The sequence below is a fragment of the Pelodiscus sinensis genome, chromosome 5, assembly GCF_049634645.1.
Source record: "Pelodiscus sinensis isolate JC-2024 chromosome 5, ASM4963464v1, whole genome shotgun sequence".
Taxonomy (NCBI): Eukaryota; Metazoa; Chordata; order Testudines; family Trionychidae; genus Pelodiscus; species Pelodiscus sinensis.
This window is the reverse complement of record NC_134715.1, coordinates 20,699,154-20,718,749: the sequence shown is the minus strand read 5'-3', so window position 1 is coordinate 20,718,749 and position 19,596 is coordinate 20,699,154. Positions and strand designations below refer to the sequence as shown.

General features: G+C 42.4%; 1 long non-coding RNA gene across 3 annotated transcripts in view; it reads right to left on the bottom strand.

The window, feature by feature from the left end:
- LOC142829538 (uncharacterized) overlaps window positions 1–19,596 on the bottom strand; it is a 115,417-nt gene that overhangs the window by 72,855 nt on the left and 22,966 nt on the right. The window lies entirely within an intron of this gene.

Genomic DNA, 19,596 nt, shown 5'->3' with positions numbered 1-19,596 from the left:
TTGTATGTACTGCACACTAATACAAAGTTAATGAAGAAACAGGCACTGTGGTATATTAAGAGAACTGAAGTACATGTGTGGAAAAATGAATAAAAAGAAATCATCTGCTGAGAGGAAATGAGAATAAAAGACATTTTTGTGAGTTTTTACCATACACCCCAATAGAAAGCACACCATGGATTAAAAGTTAAAGAAAATGATTAAAGAACAAAATCTTTTAACAACTTGCTAGGAATTGTGAAGAACTAGAACTAGAAATGGGCTCAGAGGAGTACAATTAAAGGAAAAATAATCCTTTTTTAATGCTCAGATTTTTAAAAAGATTTTGGACAGATTTTCAGCAGTAACTAAACTGGGGTAGCCCCATTAATAGAGCTATGCCCATTTATATCAGCTCCAGCTCTGTCCATTTATGTTCATAGCTATACCAAAGCAAAACACTAAACATAATAGATGGGATTAGCACTTACATTTGTACTAGTTTCTCCAAGCCCTGCTCCTGGTATGCTCTTCCACAACTCTAGTCCAGAGCCAATCGTGCACCCAACCTTGTGCCCATCCTTGCTCCTGCCTCGCACCCAGCTCTGTTCCTGCCTTCCTAGGCTCCTGATGATCCATCTATGACTCTTGATTCTCATTCTGCATTGGCTCTGGCATCCAGATCCTGACTTCAGTCCCAAACCTCAACTTTGATTCCTGACTTTGACTCTGTCTTGTACCTTGGCTTTTGCATTCAGACTCTGACCACTAGCCCGATCCCCTGACATACCATTAGGCCTGAATACCTTAAGACCAGATCCACTGTCAGGCTACATCTAGACTGGCATGATTTTCCACAAATGCTTTTAACGGAAAAGTTTTTCAGTTAAAAGCATTTGCGGAAAAGAGCGTCTAGATCGGCATGGACGCTTTTGAGCAAAAGCACTTTTTGCAGAAAAGCATCCGTGCCAATCTAGATGCGGTTTTGAGCAAGAAAGCCCCGATCACCATTTTCGCCATCGGGGCTTTTTTGCGCAAAACAGTTTTTAGCTGTCTACACTGGTTTTTAGCTGTCTACACTGGTTTTTAGCTGTCTACACTGGCCCTCTTGTGCAAATACATTTGCGCAAGAGGGCTTTTTCCCGAATGGGAGCAGCATAGTATTTGTGCAAGAACACTGACGATCTTACATTAGATCGTCAGTGTTCTTGCGCAAATTCAAGCGGCCATTGTAGACAGCTGGCAAGTTTTTCCGCAAAAGCACTTGCTTTTGCGGAAAAACTTGCCAGTCTAGAGACAGCCTCACAGTATAGGTTATGCATATATAAACCTGACATTTTAGAACATCTGCCATCTCTAGAGATAGAACTGGAACTAGACAAGAGACACTATAATAGGGTCCTCCACACCACAGAATATAATAAGGCTCTCCACACCACAGGAGCTTGGCATAGCTACTGCTTGAGGGGAAAGAGTGTCTGCCTCAGGAGCAATGATGAAAGGTGCGTGTGCACCAATATTCACCAAGAGAAGGGCCTTTTGCCGTGATCCTATGTAAGTTTATGGCAAAGGTCACTTTGGAGCAACCCGCAACTTAGTTGAAGGAGGAACTATCGATCCATTGTTACTCTTTTACACAGACTCAGTAGATCCAGTACTCCAGGCAATTTGTGCCCACTGTTTTAGCCTACTAAAACCATGAGTTGAAAGGGGTGTGCTGCCTTTCCAACCTATGAAATAAATTGGTGCCAAGTCCTTTCTGAGTGTAGTCCTATATTCTGTCTCTTAGCCCTCACCTTAGTAAGCAGAGTCCAGATTTGTTAATTTCAGGGTTCATGGCAATGTGCATCTTTTCTCTTGAGATTTTGAGATGCTGAAACGTTGTGGGCTATAATTCTGCTTGAGGGGTTATTATAAGTCATCATCATTAGTAGTAGTATTGAGGGGCAAACTTCTGGTGACTTGGGGTGGATTTTCCATTATTGTAAGAGCAGCTAGTATTGAGGATAGACATTCTAAATGCAATCAAAACACTACTTACACTAAGTAACAGAGATGAGGAATAAAATTCACACCTGCCTGGCTCCTCCACCTGTGATTCTTATTGTTTTAAGGGAAAATTGTTAACTCTCCCTTCTCTGCCTTTTCAATTCCCATGAGTGTGAGTTAGTGTCTGGAAGCAGATTTTTCAGTTTTTCAGAAACATTCCCGTTCAAAAAGATTTTACACACAGTTTTGCTGAGAACTTACAAAAAAATCATGAAGTCACTCCAAATTGTGAATATTTTGCAAAGTCTAAAAGGAGACTATTTCGATTAATCCCTCTCTCAAAAAACTACCAAGCAAACAACTTATGCTTACAAATATGTTATCTTGCTCTATTAGATAGCATGAAGAGAGTCAGAGAAAGAAAGTTAATTTAATTTGTACAATATAATCTCCGGAAAGAGAGATCGTTTGGATATCTGAAACCCTCCTGAATAGGAGAAGCTATATTATTTCTCTGTGATATGTGTGCATTACATTTTACAATTCTTCAAAAACCACTACAATGGGTTCTACTCTGCTTTTTGTCTCTTTTGTTTCTCTGTTGGAATGAAACTAAAATACTTGAGATTGTCTTTAATTAAAGTCACAGATATTTACTCTGTGATTTGTCTGTTTCCTATTCATCTCTCAGGAGGAAATCAAACGGTCTACTATCTTGCCAATGCTGCAAAGAGATGGCAGGGAAAAAGAGAAGGCCTTGTGGTATTCAAAAATCTCTTGTTCCTCCAGAAGACAATAGACAGGAAAGTCAATGGATCCAAGACAGAGCCTTTCCCACTCTTCCTTGACTGCCAAGGCAAAGTACATTAGACAAATCCTCAAGGCTCTAAAAAGGAATGGGAAAACAACCTGCTAACTCACCCTGGGAAAGAAATGAAAGTTTCTTCAAGACAAAGAGCTACATTTGATCATGAAATTATTCAAATGTGAGCGCTCAGTGGTAGGCACCTAAATAAATGACCTGATTTTGAAAGCACCCATTGGCTCTTTCAATGCCATGCGAAGCTCACTAAACTTGTTTAGGTGACTGAATATGGAATTAAGTGCCAAACTTTAGACACTAAAATTGTGTCTTATGGCTTTTTTAGAAACACAGAAGCTGTGGGTATAGGAAGGCATCTGTAGAAGGAAGCATGCCTCTTTGATTTTATGCATTGCACTTTGCTGTCATCAAGATATCGGCTCATGGACATGTCAAATTTGCTTAGAGAGGTGTGTTTTGGAGGCAGCATGGACTTTCACTGGGATGTTAACATGAAGGGGAAAGGAGTCCAGGACAGCTGGCAGTATTTTAAAGAAGCCTTATTGAAAGCATAGAAAGAAACCATCCCGACGCGTAGCAAGAGAGGCAAACATGGTAGGAGACCGGACTGGCTTACAGGGGAAATCCTTGGTGAACTTAAGCACAAAAAGGAAGCTTACAAAGAGTGGAAACTCGGACAAATGACCAGGGAGGAGTTTAAAGGTATAGCTCGAGAATGCCGGGGGGTTATCAGGAACGCGAAAGCGCAAATGGAATTGCAACTGGCTAAGGATGTGAAGGATAACAAGAAAGGTTTCTACAGGCATGTTAACAAGAAGAAGGTGATCAGAGAGGGTGTGCGGCCCCTAATGGATGAAGGAGGTAACCTAGTGACAGATGATGTGGGGAAAGCTGAAGTACTCAATGCTTTCTTTGCCTCTGTATTCACGGACAAGGTCGGCTCTTGGACTTCTGCGCCAAGTGACGCAAGATGGGATGAAGATGGACAGCCCGTGGTGGGTAAAGAACAGGTTAGGAACTATTTAGAAAAGCTAAACGTACATAAATCCATGGGTCCGGACTTAGTGCATCCGAGGGTACTGAGGGAGTTGGCAAATGTCATTGTGGAGCCTTTGGCTATTATCTTTGAAAAGTCGTGGAGATCGTGAGAAATCCCGGATGACTGGAAAAAGGCAAATGTAGTGCCCATCTTCAAAAAAGGGAAGAAGGATGATCCAGGGAACTATAGGCCGGTCAGTCTTACCTCAGTTCCTGGAAAAATCATGGAAGGGATCCTTAAGGAATCCATATTGAGGCACTTGGATGAGAGGAACGTGATTAGGAATAGTCAGCATGGATTCACAAAGGGCAAGTCGTGCCTGATCAATCTGATTAGCTTCTATGATGAGGTAACTGGCTCAGTGGACATGTGGAAGTCAGTGGATGTTATAAATCTTGACTTTAGCAAGGCTTTTGATACGGTCTCCCACAATATTCTTGCCAGCAAGTTAAGGGATTATGGATTGGATAAATGGACGGTAAGATGGATAGAAAGATGGCTAGAAGGCCGGGCCCAGCAGGTAGTGATCAATGGCTCGATGTCAGGATGGCGGTCGGTTTCTAGTGGAGTGCTGCAAGGTTCGGTTCTAGGACCAGTTTTGTTCAATATCTTTATTAATGATCTGGATGAGGGGATGGATTGCACCCTCAGCAAGTTTGCGGATGACACTAATCTTGGGGGAGAGGTAGATACGCTTAAGGGCAGAGATAGGGTACAGAATGACTTAGACAAATTGGAGGATTGGGCCACAAGAAATCTGATGAGGTTCAACAAGGACAAGTGTAGAGTCCTGCACTTGGGACGGAAGAATCCCAAGCATAGTTACAAGCTGGGGGCCAACCGGTTAAGTAGTAGTTCTGCAGAAAAGGACCTGGGGGTTACAGTAGATGAGAAGCTAGTTATGAGTCAACAGTGTGGCCTTGTAGCCAAGAAGGCTAATGGCATATTAGGTTGCATTAAGAGGAGCATTGCCAGCAGATCCAGAGATGTCATCATTCCCCTTTATTCGGCTTTGGTGAGGCCACATCTGGAGTATTGTGTCCAGTTCTGGGCCGCCCACTACAAAAAGGATGTGGACGCATTGGAGAGGGTCCAGTGAAGGGCAACCAAAATGATTAGGGGGCTAGAGCATATGACTTATGAGGAGAGGCTGAGGGACTTGGGTCTGTTTAGTCTGCAGAAGAGAAGAGTGAGGGGGGATTTGATAGCAGCCTTCAACTTCCTGAAGGGAGGTTCCAAAGAGGATGGAGAGAGGCTGTTCTCAGTAGTGAGGGATGACAGAACAAGGAGCAATGGTCTCAAGTTGTGGTGGGAGAGGTCCAGGTAGGTTATTAGGAAAAACTATTTCACTAGTAGGGTGGTGAAGCACTGGAATGGGTTACCTAGGGAAGTAGTGGAGTCTCCATTCTTAGAGGTGTTTAAGTCTCGGCTTGACAAAGCCCTGGCCGGGTTGATTTAGTTGGAATTGGTCCTGCCTAGAGCAGGGGACTGGACTTGATGACCTTCTGAGGTCTCTTCCAGTTCTATGATTCTATGATTCTATGATTCAAGCACACTAAGGGTATGTCTACACTACAGCGCTAATTCGAACTAACTTAGTTCGAATTAGTTAGTTCAAACTAAGCTAATTCGAACTAACGGATCCAGACTAAAAAACTAGTTCAAATTAGCGTTTTGCTAATTTGAACTAGCTTGTCCACAAAGAGTGGACCCTGAACCGGGGATAAGGATGGCTGGAAGCAGTGCCGGCAGGGCATCAGAGGAGGACTTAGAGCGTGGAGCTGCTGCCTCAGGCTAGCTGAGGGCTGTGCTTAAAGGGACCCGACCCCCACCCCGGACAGACAGTTCTCAGGAGTGCCCCACTTGCAAAGCAGTCCTGGCTTGGATTGCCCGGAGTACCCACACTGGGCACATCACAGCACTCAGCCATCAGACCGGCTGCACTTGCCGCAGGCTGCCATCTGGGGAGAGGAGGCAATTGGGGGGCTGCAGGAGAGCTTCAACCTCCAGAAGCCTGCAGAGCCAACCCAGTCCTCCCCATCGGGGGCTCGTACCCCATTCCTCCCTCACCTCCTTCCACTTACCCCTCCCTAGCCCCCCTTCCTGATGTACAAAGTAAAGGACAATTGTGTTCAAAAATAGAATCTCTCTTTATTGAACAAAACTCGGGGAGACTGGGAAAAGGAGGTGGGAGAGGGGAAGAGAGAGGGTAGGAGAGGGGAGGGCAACTACAATGATCAGAGGTTTGGAACAGGTCCCATATGAAGAGAGGCTAAAGAGACTGGGACTTTTCAGTTTAGAAAAGAGGAGACTGAGGGGGGATAGGATAGAGGTCAATAAAAGCATGAGTGGGGTGGAGAGGGTGCATCCAGAAAAGTTCTTCATTAGTTCCCATACTAGAAGGACTAGAGGACATCAAAGGAAAGGAATGGGTAGCAGGCTTCAAACTAACAACAGAAAGTTGTACTTCACAAAGCAAAGAGTCAACCTGTGGAACTCCTTGCTGCAGGAGGCTGTGAAGGCTAGAACTAGAACAGAGTTTAAAGAGAAGTGAGATAAAGTCATGGAGGTTGGGTCCATGGAGTGCTATTAGCCAGGGGGTAGGAGTGGTGTCTCTGCCCGAAGTTTGTGGAAGGCTGGAGAGGGATGGCCGCTGTCGGAAGACAGGCTACTGGGCTAGATGGACCTTTGGTCTGACCCAGTACGGACATTGTAAGCTCAGGGCTCAGGGTCGGGGGTCTCAGTGGACCACCTTGATTTTCATGCACACCTGCTCCTGGGTGGCCAGGCAGGCAGCTCTCCTGCCCTAGACGGCCACTTTCCTGTGCCTAGTGCGGAGGTCATGGATGAGGTCCACGATGTCCGCACTAGACCAGGCGGGTGCCCGCCTCTTGCAGTCCCGGGCAAGCTCCCGGGAGCCGCCAGCCTGATCCCGGGAAGAGCGGGAGGGCTGGGGGGCATCGGATGGCTCGCTCGAGCCGTGCCAGGTACAGGGTCTGCTGGCTAGGTGTTGGCAGGCTTGCACCTTTCACGGGCACCGTAGCCAGCCAGTGCCCCTTTAAGAGGTACGGGGCCGGGAGGGGGGCATACGAGTTTCCCTGGTGTTGGCCAGAGTGGCCACCAGGGAAAGCTGGGGAGGGCTAGCCTCCCACTAGTTCAAATTAAGGGGCTACACACCCCTTAATTCGAACTAGTAAGTTCGAACTAGGCTTAGTCCTCGTAGCATGTGGTTTACCTAGTTCGAACTAAGCGCACGCTTGTGTAGCGCCTATTAAAGTTAATTCAAACTAACGTCCATTAGTTCGAATTAACTTTGTAGTGTAGACCTACCCTTAGAGGCTAAGATGCCAAATGATGACTGCCTTCTGCAAAGGAACAATGCAAGATAAATGTCTCCCTTTTGTTCACTGATGCAAGAGCAGCCATTATTCTCCTGAAGGGGCAGATATTCATCTGGTGTAAATTATCATATACCTCCTAGATCTCAATGGAGTTTCACCATTTACATTTTCTGATGAACCGGCTTATATGTTTTCAAATCCAGCTTGTGTTTGAATTCTTGCCACTCCACCTTCCTATTAAGCCATTAAATAGGGAAGGAAGCAAGAAAAAAGAATCCACAGCAGAAACATTCAGTGAAATCTTACTCAAGACTATTGTCAGTGACAGTGATGTCAGTAAAATCACTAACCCTCTCACTGCGAAGCACATAAAGGAAATTGATGTGATCGATTGGACAAGACATTTGCTAAGCTCCAAGGAAAATATCTGCATTACTTATAAAGCAAATTGTTTAGATGTAATTGGTTAAATAAGCCGACTGAGGGGAAAGGCTGGAGAAAGATGATTTTAAGTCCCCATTTATCTGAGGTAGCAAACACATCCACAAAATTAATGTTGTGTACAGAGTTCTGTAATTTTTAGGGTCGTGTTCTCTGTGTTCTGTCCGGTCATAAAGTTTGCTGGCTCTATAATAGGTTTATGCTTAAACCTCACTTGTGCCAGATGTAGCTCAAAGGTCAAGGTAAAGAATTCAGGAGTCATGTGATGGGAACATGTGACTCAAAAATGGACCTGTTTGGGAAAAGAATTGCCTGAATTCACTCAGAGAGACCCACTTTCACTAGCTTTGGGTGTGTCAGTGAAGGCTTACTAGGGAGCCTTCGTGGTCTAGGCCCAAGAGCTTCACACTGAATGTTGTGAGACAGCCAGGGAGGCTGTAGAGACATCCGTATTTTCTTTTAAACTTTGTGAAACTGTATCCCAAACTGGAGTGTTATTTGATCCACTGAAAGATTAGGTGAAATTAGAAAGAACCTCATGTGAGAGAAACAGGCAGCAAACATGGTCAGAAGCCAACCAGTGTAAGTCCCCGCTATGAGCCACTTCAGAAAGGAGAGTTATCCAGACTATTATAGAGGAGAAAGACACAGTGTGCTTGTCTCTGGAGATTGCACATTTTCTCTTTCTTGTTTTGTTCTTTTAATGAAAAATAAGGCCATTTTGACTTAACTGTCTTTGCCACACATAAGTTTCGCATTAATTTTCAGAATGAACATCGGGTCATCTATGCCCATCTGTGCTAATTCAGTTGGGCATAGATGAAGGAACAGGGCAATACAAAAGGATATTTCTGAACTTTTTCTTATTTGTGATATGAGGAACTCTGCCCAGAGAGATGACATTAGGGAGGAGCAGAAATAGGCCCCACAGTCACAGAGCAGCTCTCCTGTTTCCTTCTCCAACTAACATCTGGTGGCAGTTGATGAGAAGATGTCTTAACTTCATGGGGCCATGGGGCCAGCGGGCATAGATCAGGAGGCACAGTGAAAAGTGCAGCCAGGACCGGAGGCAAAGGTTCTGGAGGAGGCAGAAAAGGGGCTGCAACCTGACACACTCAAGGCAGCGATGTGCCATTCATCACAGAATGGACAGGTATCGGGTGAGGTACACACCAGATACATGCCAGTACTCACAACTCTGTGAAGGAGCTTCCAGCTAGTACCCCCAGCAGGCTGCGGGACCAGCATGGAAAGCAAACTGACCAACCAGGCCTCCTCCCCCTTCTGCCACTTGTGATAATCCCACCACTTGGTATCAGGGTGGGATACAAGGGTGAGGAAATGAAGTGAAGTGTGAACAGCTGCTTCCTAGGATCATTTCACAGGCAGGCCAGCAGCCAGCCTAGGTAGTGCAAAGGGGGTGGCTAGGAAGGCTTGCAGGGCAAATAGGCAGAAGGCAGCTGCAACTGCAGCCCTCTGGAAGCAAGAGTTACATCCTATCTGCTTTGCCTAAAGCTGAGGTTCCTCTTTACAACCAGCTCAGATGCCTTATTACCTGGGCCCTGTTGTGATGGTGCCAGATGGTGTGACTATACTGAATGAATGATGTGAGTATAACCTGACACAATCAAACCATGGTTAAATAGCTGCATAGAATTCTGGGAGCAGGTTCTTTAAGCAGAAGTAAATGTGATAAGAAGAAGCTTGGTGACATTATTGGACAGAGTAGCCCAAACTCTGCTGAACTAAGACTGTAAACCAGAGAGCCTTCAAAGCAACCAGACCAGAGGGCTGAGACAAGGAGAAGAGATGCCAACTATAAATTAGTAACCACCTTCTGTTAGCCAGGCAGGCACTATGTCTGGCCACCATAGGAACTTCTTGTGTAAGCTTGTGAAAAAGACTTATTTAATGGAATGGAGAACTCTTAGGCTGTGTCTAGACTGGCAAGTTTTTCCTCAAAAGCAACTGCTTTTGAGGAAAAACTTGCCAACTGTCTACACAGGCCGCTTGAATTTCCGCAAGAACGCCGACTTCCTACTGTCTGAAATCAGTGCTTCTTGCGGAAATACTATGCTGCTCCTGTTTGGGCAAAAGTCCTTTTGCGCAAAGCTTTTGCGCAAAAGGGTCAATGTAGACAGGTCAGATTTGTTTTGCACAAAAAAGCCCCGATCGCGAAAATGGCAATTGGGGCTTTTTTGCAGAAAAGCGCGTCTAGATTGGCACGGACGCTTTTCCGCAAAAAGTGCTTTTGCGGAAAAGCGTCCGTGCCAATCTAGACACTCTTTTCAGCAAATGCTTTTAATGGAAAACTTTTCCGTTAAAAGCATTTGCAGAAAATCATGCCAGTCTAGACGTAGCCTTAATGTATTGTTTTGTCTAACATAAGATGTATATTCTTGATATCTTGTTTGTCACCGGTGTAATTCCTGCTCAATAAACTGCTGTACAGGCTGTATTAATTCCCGACTGCATCTTTTTCACTGGTGGGGCAACAACCTGCTCCATTGGGAGCTGTCAAATATCCAATAGGGGTAAAAGCATCCCCTCTCCCATGTCAACAGGCCCTTACCCTCCTGGTTCTGTGGGTCTCTGAAGCAGGTTACATTGGACTGGGTTGCAATTCCCCCTTCATCTCCCACAGGGGGACACTTGCAAGAGACAGTGGGGAGGTATGGGAGCAGCAGTCACAGGGATGAGAAGTGGGCAGTAGGGAGAACTTGAGGAAAGAGAAAAGAACCTGAAAGGATTTTGGAGTGAGGCAGTGAAGCAGGAGAGAATGAGCTTGTGAGAAGAAGAGAAAATGGGAAGGACAATGGCAACTCCACAGAGAATATGAGTTGTTACAGCTGCAAGCTACAGAATCTTGGCTGTTTAGTTCAAACTATAGCAGATTACACTATTAGCTCTGGAGGTCCCTGAGGTGCCAGCCAACATGGCAGCTAGCGCAATTGCCCATGGAGAAAAGTCTGGAAAAGAAAAGAGAGACACTACAAGAATTAACAGAACTCAGCATAGTATCTGAAGACTGCTGCGGCATGGGACAAGAACCAAACAAGGTCTATAGCACAGGAAGAGGGCAAAGAAAGTGCCAGGGCCTTTTCTTTGCTTGTTTTTGATCGAGGTGAAGAGAAAGTTACCTGGTAAATTAGGATCTAATTTTCCATAAAGGACACAGGGGGCAGATACATTTTTTGGCATTGTTGAAGGTATAAGATTCTCTGTGGTCTAGATCAGGCAGAGTTAAGGTTCTTTGGGGATGCCTACCTTCATTTTGCATTTCCACACTTTCCAAAGCTTGTGGAAGGTTGTGAGCATACCCTTAACTTTGACTTTCCAGCCCTTCCAATTTTTTAAGGCGGTGGGTTTTTTTATTATTATTTTCCCCTATTAACTTATTGAGGTATATTTCAAACTTTGATTCCAATTTAATAATTTACTTGGTTTTGGTCTGGTTATCTATAATAGATCGCTCACCCATCTGCTTTTCCCTAAGGATTAGTTCTTTGATAAGAAAGGAAAATAATACTGGTTTAGCTGACTTAAGTTTCTCCAGAGTGGATATTTCAGCTCTGCATTTCTTTATGAGAACAAACAAAACATGGCATGAGGGAAGTTTGGTTTAAGTCTGTCCACGTGGGAGGTCCAGATGCCAAAATTTTACTGTGGTTGAGAGAGAGTAATGGTCTATAAAGTGCACAGCAATCAATAAGATGGGAATAACAAATCTGTTTTCAAAACATTTTGAAGACTTATCAGTGCTTCTTCGTTCATTTGTTGGGTTGGTTTTGCTGAATAAGTTGTTTCAAATCCAGTAGTTAAGATGAACATGTTAGATTGAAATAGGGTTCTATAACTCACAATTACATTTTGAAATTGCTTTCTGGATCACATAAAGGAAAGTGTTTTATCTAGTTTTCTCATTCTTATTTACAATGAACTATAGTGTTAAATAGGCATTCCTATTTATGTGATGCCTAACAGGGATCAAACCTAGGGATAGGAAAACAAATAGAACAATATAAACAGAAACTGAACAATTAGGACATTGGGAGAAACCACACTAGATATGTATGTATCATACACAATAGCTAAGATTGCCAGCAAGTGATTGCAAACTGTGCTCTCTCAGAATTCTTTGCATGTCTTCAATAAGAAAGGGACACTGGCTGGATGGTGATTGTCTATTGTTTTCACAACATCTAGATGAGATCATGAATGTACTATCAGAAGAGCTGATCACAGCACAGGGCTATTCCCCTCCCCCCATTTTGCTCCCATCACACCCTCAAAATGTATTCCTACCTTCTCCCACATTGTTTCTTGCATTTTATCCTGCTCTTAGCTGCAAAAAAACTTTACAACCCACAAATCCTACAAGAGAGACAGATTGCTCCCTTCTAGTTACAGAACACCAAAAGGGTCAATTATTTTATATATGTATATAAACTTAATTCAGACACAATTTTTACCACTAAAAGAATAAAACAAATCTTGATTAAACCATGTAAAATACTTTAGCTCCTGTTATCACAGACATTGAATCTCTTTCTATTCTCCACTTAAATTTAAGCATTAAAACCTTTTTTAAAGAAAAACTTGCTTAACATTGCTGAAACTCTATTTATTTATCTATTTGTTTATTTTTTGCCCATTCAATAACACCTCTAACAATGTACATTTTATCTGTTCCTTCTACTATTGCAGTGGTCCTGTCCTGCTACAGGGCTCTTCCATAGGCCAAAAGCCAAGCAGGTGCCCTATCACAAGTCTAACTTCATCTCTATTTTTCACAATATCAATGATTTCTGTGCCTAACATTTTCAAAACCTTTTGAGAAGATGCTTGCATTAGTATTGAATATTTCTGTATTATACAACTAAACACATACGGACATTTCATACATTTTTGGAAGGTTCATGACTCCTTGAAAAGAAAAAAAAATACCTGCAAAAAAACAACAACAACAAAAAACCCTTGCTGCCCACTTCAGCTCTCACATAGAATAAGCTCACTGGTAGGAATTCTATTTTTCATGTGACAAGACCTCAGGATCAGAACAAATAGTATACTCCTTTGTGTGTCTTCATGTAGTATGACATAAGATGTAATGTTGCAAGAAGCCTCTTGGTCACTGATGAATCATCAGCACACAGACAAAGACAGGAGATGTGTAATGTGTGAAAATTTCACATTCAGCCAACCTGCTGCCATAACTGATTTACTGAAGAAAGAACTTAAAAGTTTCAATTCAGTTGATCTCAGCGATAGGGCCAGCTCCTGAAGTCATCCAGCTTTCACTCACTCTGGACTCAGGCCAGGTTTGTATTGATCTTTTCCAGAGGTAAGACTAAATAAGAGCAGAATAAGGTTTTGGCTCATTGCCCTGTATTAAATGTGTAACAATTGGCAGAGAAAGAGTTCACTGGAGCCAGAAAACAATTAGTGCATCCATTTGGGCCTGGAGGAGGGGCATGAATCAGGGCCAATTCTAGATTAGGCACACCTGGGAGGCTAAACTGTGGCTGAGTCCCTAGCTGAAGGGAGCTAGGTGATTAAGATTCCAGAAAAGTAGAACAAAAGGCACAAGATTAATAGATCTTGAGAACTTTTCCTGAGACAGGAACTCTACAGAGGGCCAGGAGAGAGACTGTGAAGCCGTTGTGGCTGACCAAGTTCTTTTGAAATCTTGGCGAAATCTCAAGCCTATGGGCTGAGTTTATGGAGGAAAGAGACTCACACAGAGAAGGCCTTGGAAGAAGTAGTCCAGAGCCAGGCACCCAGGAAGAATGCCCTGGGAGACATTGCTTGGTCCATGAACTAAGACTGACTCTGCAGAGACTGGCTGAAGAATCTCTGGAGAAGTGAGCCTAGAATATACTGGGGCAAGAGGCCTAGAGACAGGCGGAGATAGAAATGACCCAAGTAAGCAGCAAGGAGTGAGAGGAAGCTGACTGGGATTGGAATCCAGAGAAAAGACCTGGGCTCCTCTCCCAGCCACAGAGGAAGGGGGAAAGCAAGGCTCCTGATGTAAGTGGCATAAGGATCATTGAGTCCGAGTTAAGCCGAACACCTGGCATAAGGTCACTGGAGTACTGTTTTGTGAGGCTCTGTTTGCCCCAAGATGGGAGGGGACTGAATGTGACCTTATAGCCAGGAACCCCCCTGTAACATCCATCTTTGCTTGCCTGGATATGCAGGCTGCTGTGACCGTGAATGGCTGTAAACGGAGATACGCCAATTGCTGACCAAGAGGCTACCAAGGAGTGCCCTTGACAAACCCATATTGATACGAACACACAGCCGTCTGCGGGGGAGGGGGGCAGGAATCTCTCTCCCAGTAAAAAAAGTCTAGTACTCACAATTTAGTTATCTCTCTTGCAAGTGTAAATTAAGTTGAAACTTGCTTGTAAGAACTGGTGCCACAGAAACAGACCAGTACAATTTGGCATCTTAGATAAGAAAGAGGATACGGGCCCCTATGGGTATAAAGATGGGTCCAGCAGCACATTTACTTTGAGTGTCAATCTACCATCTATCTGCTGGTCGGGTTAGGTGTTTGACCTCCCAAGGTTCCACAGGGATGCCCACCTCGTATTTGTCTTTCCTAGGAATTGAGGGATCGGCCCTGGCTTGACCCGCTGGAGTCGAGAGGCACAGAAGGGGGTAAAAATTGTACCTGGATGTGGTCCTTTGTCTTAAGTGTACACATAGACATAGAGCTCTCTAAAGGTTAAGCTGTCACTTGGTACCATTATTTCTATTTTCTATCTTTATTTTCTTTGTAACCATTTTTAGGATCTGTATTTGCTAGCAGTTAAGAAGTAGAGCAATAGCCATTGTAACCATATGATTTATAAGCTTCTTTAATAAACCTGTAACTGTTTAAGTTTTAACCTGACTCCTTCAGTTGCTGTAACAGAACCAAGCACAATTGAAAAGAACTTCAGCCAGTCATAAGGGACAGGTATAGGAGGAGCTTGGGCGTTTGGATCATGCCACTCCCAGGAGACAGATCCGTTGGGGCATCTCTCAGTCTTCCCTAGATTGCCCGCTGTGAAGGGATCCTGTATCCTAGCAGCTGAAATCTGAGATGTAATAAGCTCTTCCTATAAACTCTGGGGCGTCTGTCAGCCTGTTGGCTGCCCTCCGCAACGGGACCCCGGTCCTAGTGGTACAGTCACAGATGTTAAACCTTTTCTCGGTAACACACACACACACACACACACACACACACACACACACACTGCCCTGACCGTCAGCTGACAGACCTGGCCAGAGGGTTGAGTCTTCAGATGAAAAGAGCTTGCTATGTCATGTCCAGTCACAAACGGACACATCAGCTGGTGAGTAACTCTTCTTCAGTACAAATGTCCAAGCATAAGCGAGGTCCCCAAGTCTATTGCAGAACCTTGGTTGGACTACCAAACACTTGAATACCTAATATTTTCTCCACCTCTGGAGCCCCAATTTTAAATGTCAATATTTTCTACTACAGTACACCTCTCATTTGCTTTGCTTTTCCACAAATTATAAGGTAATGCAACTTGCAGCAGTAGCATGAGGTGAAAAGGACACTTCTTCACTTATCAGAAGCAGTGCTTTAACAAATTTACCTTTGAAAATAGCCAGTTAAAAAAAAAAACACCCTTTGGGGGCTACCAAGAACAGTCCTGGAGGAACATCTCGGTTGGAATTCCAATACTCCAAATAAAAAAAGCTTTGAGGAAGAGTTTGTTTCAAATACCTTGAAATGCAGTATAAATGTGGGGAGAGTGGCAAATCCCCTGCCATCTTTTGTTTGACTTGTAAGCTACATTATTTTTAGAAAGCCTCTTTCATTAATGCTGTCCTGACTAGGTACTGGAACGAAGAAAAATATCTGGCTTCCAGTTTACTTTAAAATAGTTTTCCTCCTACTAATATCTGTTTTTCTTAATTTGCAGGCCTGAAGTGTTTAGATACCAGCATATGGACACCTCTGAAAAATAGTACAAATTCACCCCGGTGAAACATCATTGATTAATTTGGGCCTTTGCATTTTAGCTTCCTTTGTATCCACATGCAAGGCTCTGTAATATGAGATGAAAGGGGTTGCTTGATAAATTAATGGCAAGCAAAATTAGAACAGAGAAAAGGAAATACTCACACCGCATGTTGCACTCATTAGACTTAGTGAGCCAAGTTTCTCTAATGTTGCTCCATTGAAATCAAGAGCATTCTGCCAGTGATTTATTTGGCTTAACAAATGTAGTTACTCTCTTAAAAGGGCTGAATAATGTTATGATCAATTAGATTTACAGTTTAAAGAGGAAAATAAACAAATCTCCTACTTCTAGGATTTAACCGATCGCAGTTACGGTCTAGGAGGGCATTTCCAGCAATATGCAGTGGTGAACAGTTGGCTAGACTATAGGGATTATCACCTACCTCTGAAATAGTTTTGAGGTTCAGTTGAAAGAAGATATCCAATTTAATGTGCTGATATGATATGGATTTGTGAGTATGCATGTGGGGAAGAGGGAAGGTATCGCTACCATCTCTGATAAACCATAGGTGTGATGAAATGCAACTAAAATAATGATTGTATGATTGTACTTAATTCCGGACATAGCTATCGACAGAGTTGTCAAAGGATAGATAAGAAATTATGTCTTTGACATGTTCTTTCATTCTCTGATCCTCTAATCTGAATTTTTAGAATTGGTCTCCTTCGGGTATGTATCTCGTTTATGTCCTGTGGTGTTTTTAAATTTCCTTATTGGGTGCTGATTACTATGTTTCAGCCTAAAGGAGATGGGTTCTGTTACCACTGAGATGTTCATTTATTATTCTGGCTCTTGCTGGGGAATTAGTTTTCCATGTCCTTTGGTATCTTAGTTTGCTGGTGATCAGGACTTTTTGCTCCTGTACCAGTATGATGCTACATTTGACATGTTTGGTGTTGATACAGAGAGGCCCTGAAAACTATAGTTCTGAAGAGACAAAGCATTTATTCCTAAAATGGAAACTGCCGAGACACAATTTTTAAATACAGCCAAGATCTCATGGGTAGGGCCAGTGTTCCCATACTGCCCCTTTGGAAATAAATTAGAGCTGGCCACAGGATGACAATTCCATTTCCTGACAGTTTTCGAAGTTTTAAAAATCTCCTTCCACAGTGGGACAAAATCCAACCCCTTTGCAAAATAGAATTGTCAAAATATTCATGTTCAACTCATATGGTCACATTTGCAATTTCAGGTTTTCTCCGAAAGTGACCATAGTCACTCTGGACCTCAAAAATCTTCCCATTAAATCAGATACATCTCTGAAAAATGCTGTTTTGTTTAAACCAAATTATTTAAATAAAAAATGTTTAATCACAAATATTACAAGCAGTCTTCCTTTTATCATGTTACCTTTTTCCTTCTAAAAGCTGAACTCATGTGATAGTAGGGCTTTAACTCCTACTCCTTTTCTGCCAGCCACAGTAAAAATATTTCTCAATGGGACTTGTTAGAAATCTAGAAACTGTAAGTGCCTGTGGTCTGACCCTTCAAACGTGTACATCTGGCACCTTTTGCTACCAAAGGAGTAAACTATCCTGTACTACAACACTCAAAGAGGAGATAGGGGCAGGTTACAATATTGTTGGCTTCTGAATTCGAAAATATCCTCTACTAAATGCTGCCATTGTTTAGACTCCTGCCACCCCACTGACATCAGGGAAATTGCACTGCTAGGGAGGAACAATCTGGCTACACATAAATGAAAGGAAACATACAGTTTTGCTAATCTTCCACATTTTTTTAAGAGCACAGATGTTACTCATTCCTCTGTGATTTCCATAATATTTATGGAGTGTCGCTTTTTCTCTTGACCAAGTTTGGCTTTTTCAACCCTACTGTACAGTTTATTGAGCTGTTAAGATGTGTGCTCTAAAATGTAAACTTTGTTAAGTCAAACTCAAAATCTGCTTATGCAAACGTCAATGTCTTAAATATACCGTAGTATCAACATGAGTCATGCATGAATCCACACTTGGCATCTTCTCCCAGCACAGAAACAAGCAAGACTGCTATTAAAAAAAGACAAAAACCTTTACTCATTTGTTACTAAAAGGAATTTCAGGCACCAGCACTGAGAGAGAGTACATCTCATAGTGCCTGGAATGGGTCACTCAATCCACTGTCTGAGAACTGAGCCAAGGCAAACAAGCATCTTGATCCACATGGGTATTTCCTTTTGATGACAAATGTTAGGAAATGCAGACTAGGACTATGAATGTACATTGTTGAATACAAAATGACCCTTGCTTTGAATTTAACATTCTGTCTTCTATTAATATACAAGTAAACCATTTATAGTTATATACATAATATAATTGTCAGCCACTCATTACAATATGGACAGATAAATAGAAACAATACAAGAATCCTTCCTGAGTATTCATGAAGTTCTGCTCACTAATTCTCATCCTTATACTTATCTCTTTTGGATCTAGGGCTATTTACTACAAGGCATGCGGAATAGCAAGTGAACACCAGGATATAGTCAAGCTTAACAATACAGTTACAGCCTCCAAGTGAATTGGTTTGAACACACCATGTGCTTTTAACATTCCTTTGATTTCTAGTAGCATGTGAGTGAATTAACCCGGTGGCAACTTATGAGACAGTACGACACGCCAGCCCCCGTTTTACAGATTGCTCCTTTTCCTTAGGCAATAAGGCCTGGATCCTGTAACAAAGCATGCACCAGAATGCTGTACCCACCCAAAGTCCCACTGACTGTAGGGACAAGGGGCAGCAATATAGCCATGTTTTATGTGTTACAGAATTGGGATCTTAAGTTTTGCCACCAAGATACACCATTGATGTAGGGCACAATTGCACAAGGTTTTACCTTTATTCAACAGGCTGAATAACTTTGTTCAACTGCACTGGGATGTTAAATGTGACCATTTGGCTGCAAAAGGGATCCTAATTTTTTTTATGAATGTAAATGAAACATTAATGATTACTAGGGGAAAATATACAAAAACTGAACAGAAGAGCTACATCTTTCAAAAATATATTTTCTACTTCGTGCCACTTACATAAAAATATGAGTGCATCCAAAAACTGGTTAATTCACTGTGATTTCACATGAACACAAAGCAATTCACACTTCTGCAGCAAAAAGACTATGCCCCTCTATATATATTTATGCCTTGTGATGAACCTTTCTGTCTTAACTCAAGGCTAAAACTCTTAAGGCAGAGGAATACCCAACTCCCTTTAAGAACCTAGTCCTAAGTCCTTTTCAGGATCCTTGTTTTCCAGAAAGCAATCTCTTCCCACCTTCATTTTCTTCGTTGCTAAGTTTGTGATCTCACATTTGATTTATTAAACAGGTTGTTTCACCCTGAACAGTTAGCAAGTAATACTGATCAGTTTCACCCAAACAGAAAAAGGATTTTCCTATATATTTGTTTTGAATTGTGTATAAATAGAGAACTTAGTCAAATGATTTTTAGGATGTCATAGTAAAGTGATTAGATCTGTGGAAAAGTAAAAAAAGGAATATAGTTGTAATGCTTTGTATTATCAGGACAGTATCTTAAATTTTTCTATAATTCTCAATAGTATAGACAGTCCTTGCTAGTTTTTAGTTTTATTGAAGTCATAGTAACTTAACTCTTTAAAGAGATCTGTTCTGATTGTTGGGCATACAAAATGTACCCTAATATCAGTAACACAGATTTCAGCCTGACACTGTATTTTGCTTTGACATCTTTGTGCACAAAATCAAATGGAGGTGCAATTAATGACTTCCAGAATAACAATACACTTCATTGCATTCATCAATAAGAATATCATGATGCTTTCTAGATTTGATTCATGCAAGGCATGGGGCACTTCTGTGAGGTGCATAGCACCCTCAATTTCTATCAAAGTCCATGAGAATTTAAAAAGCTCAGCACTTCACCTGAATACTCAGTACCATGCAAGGATAACACT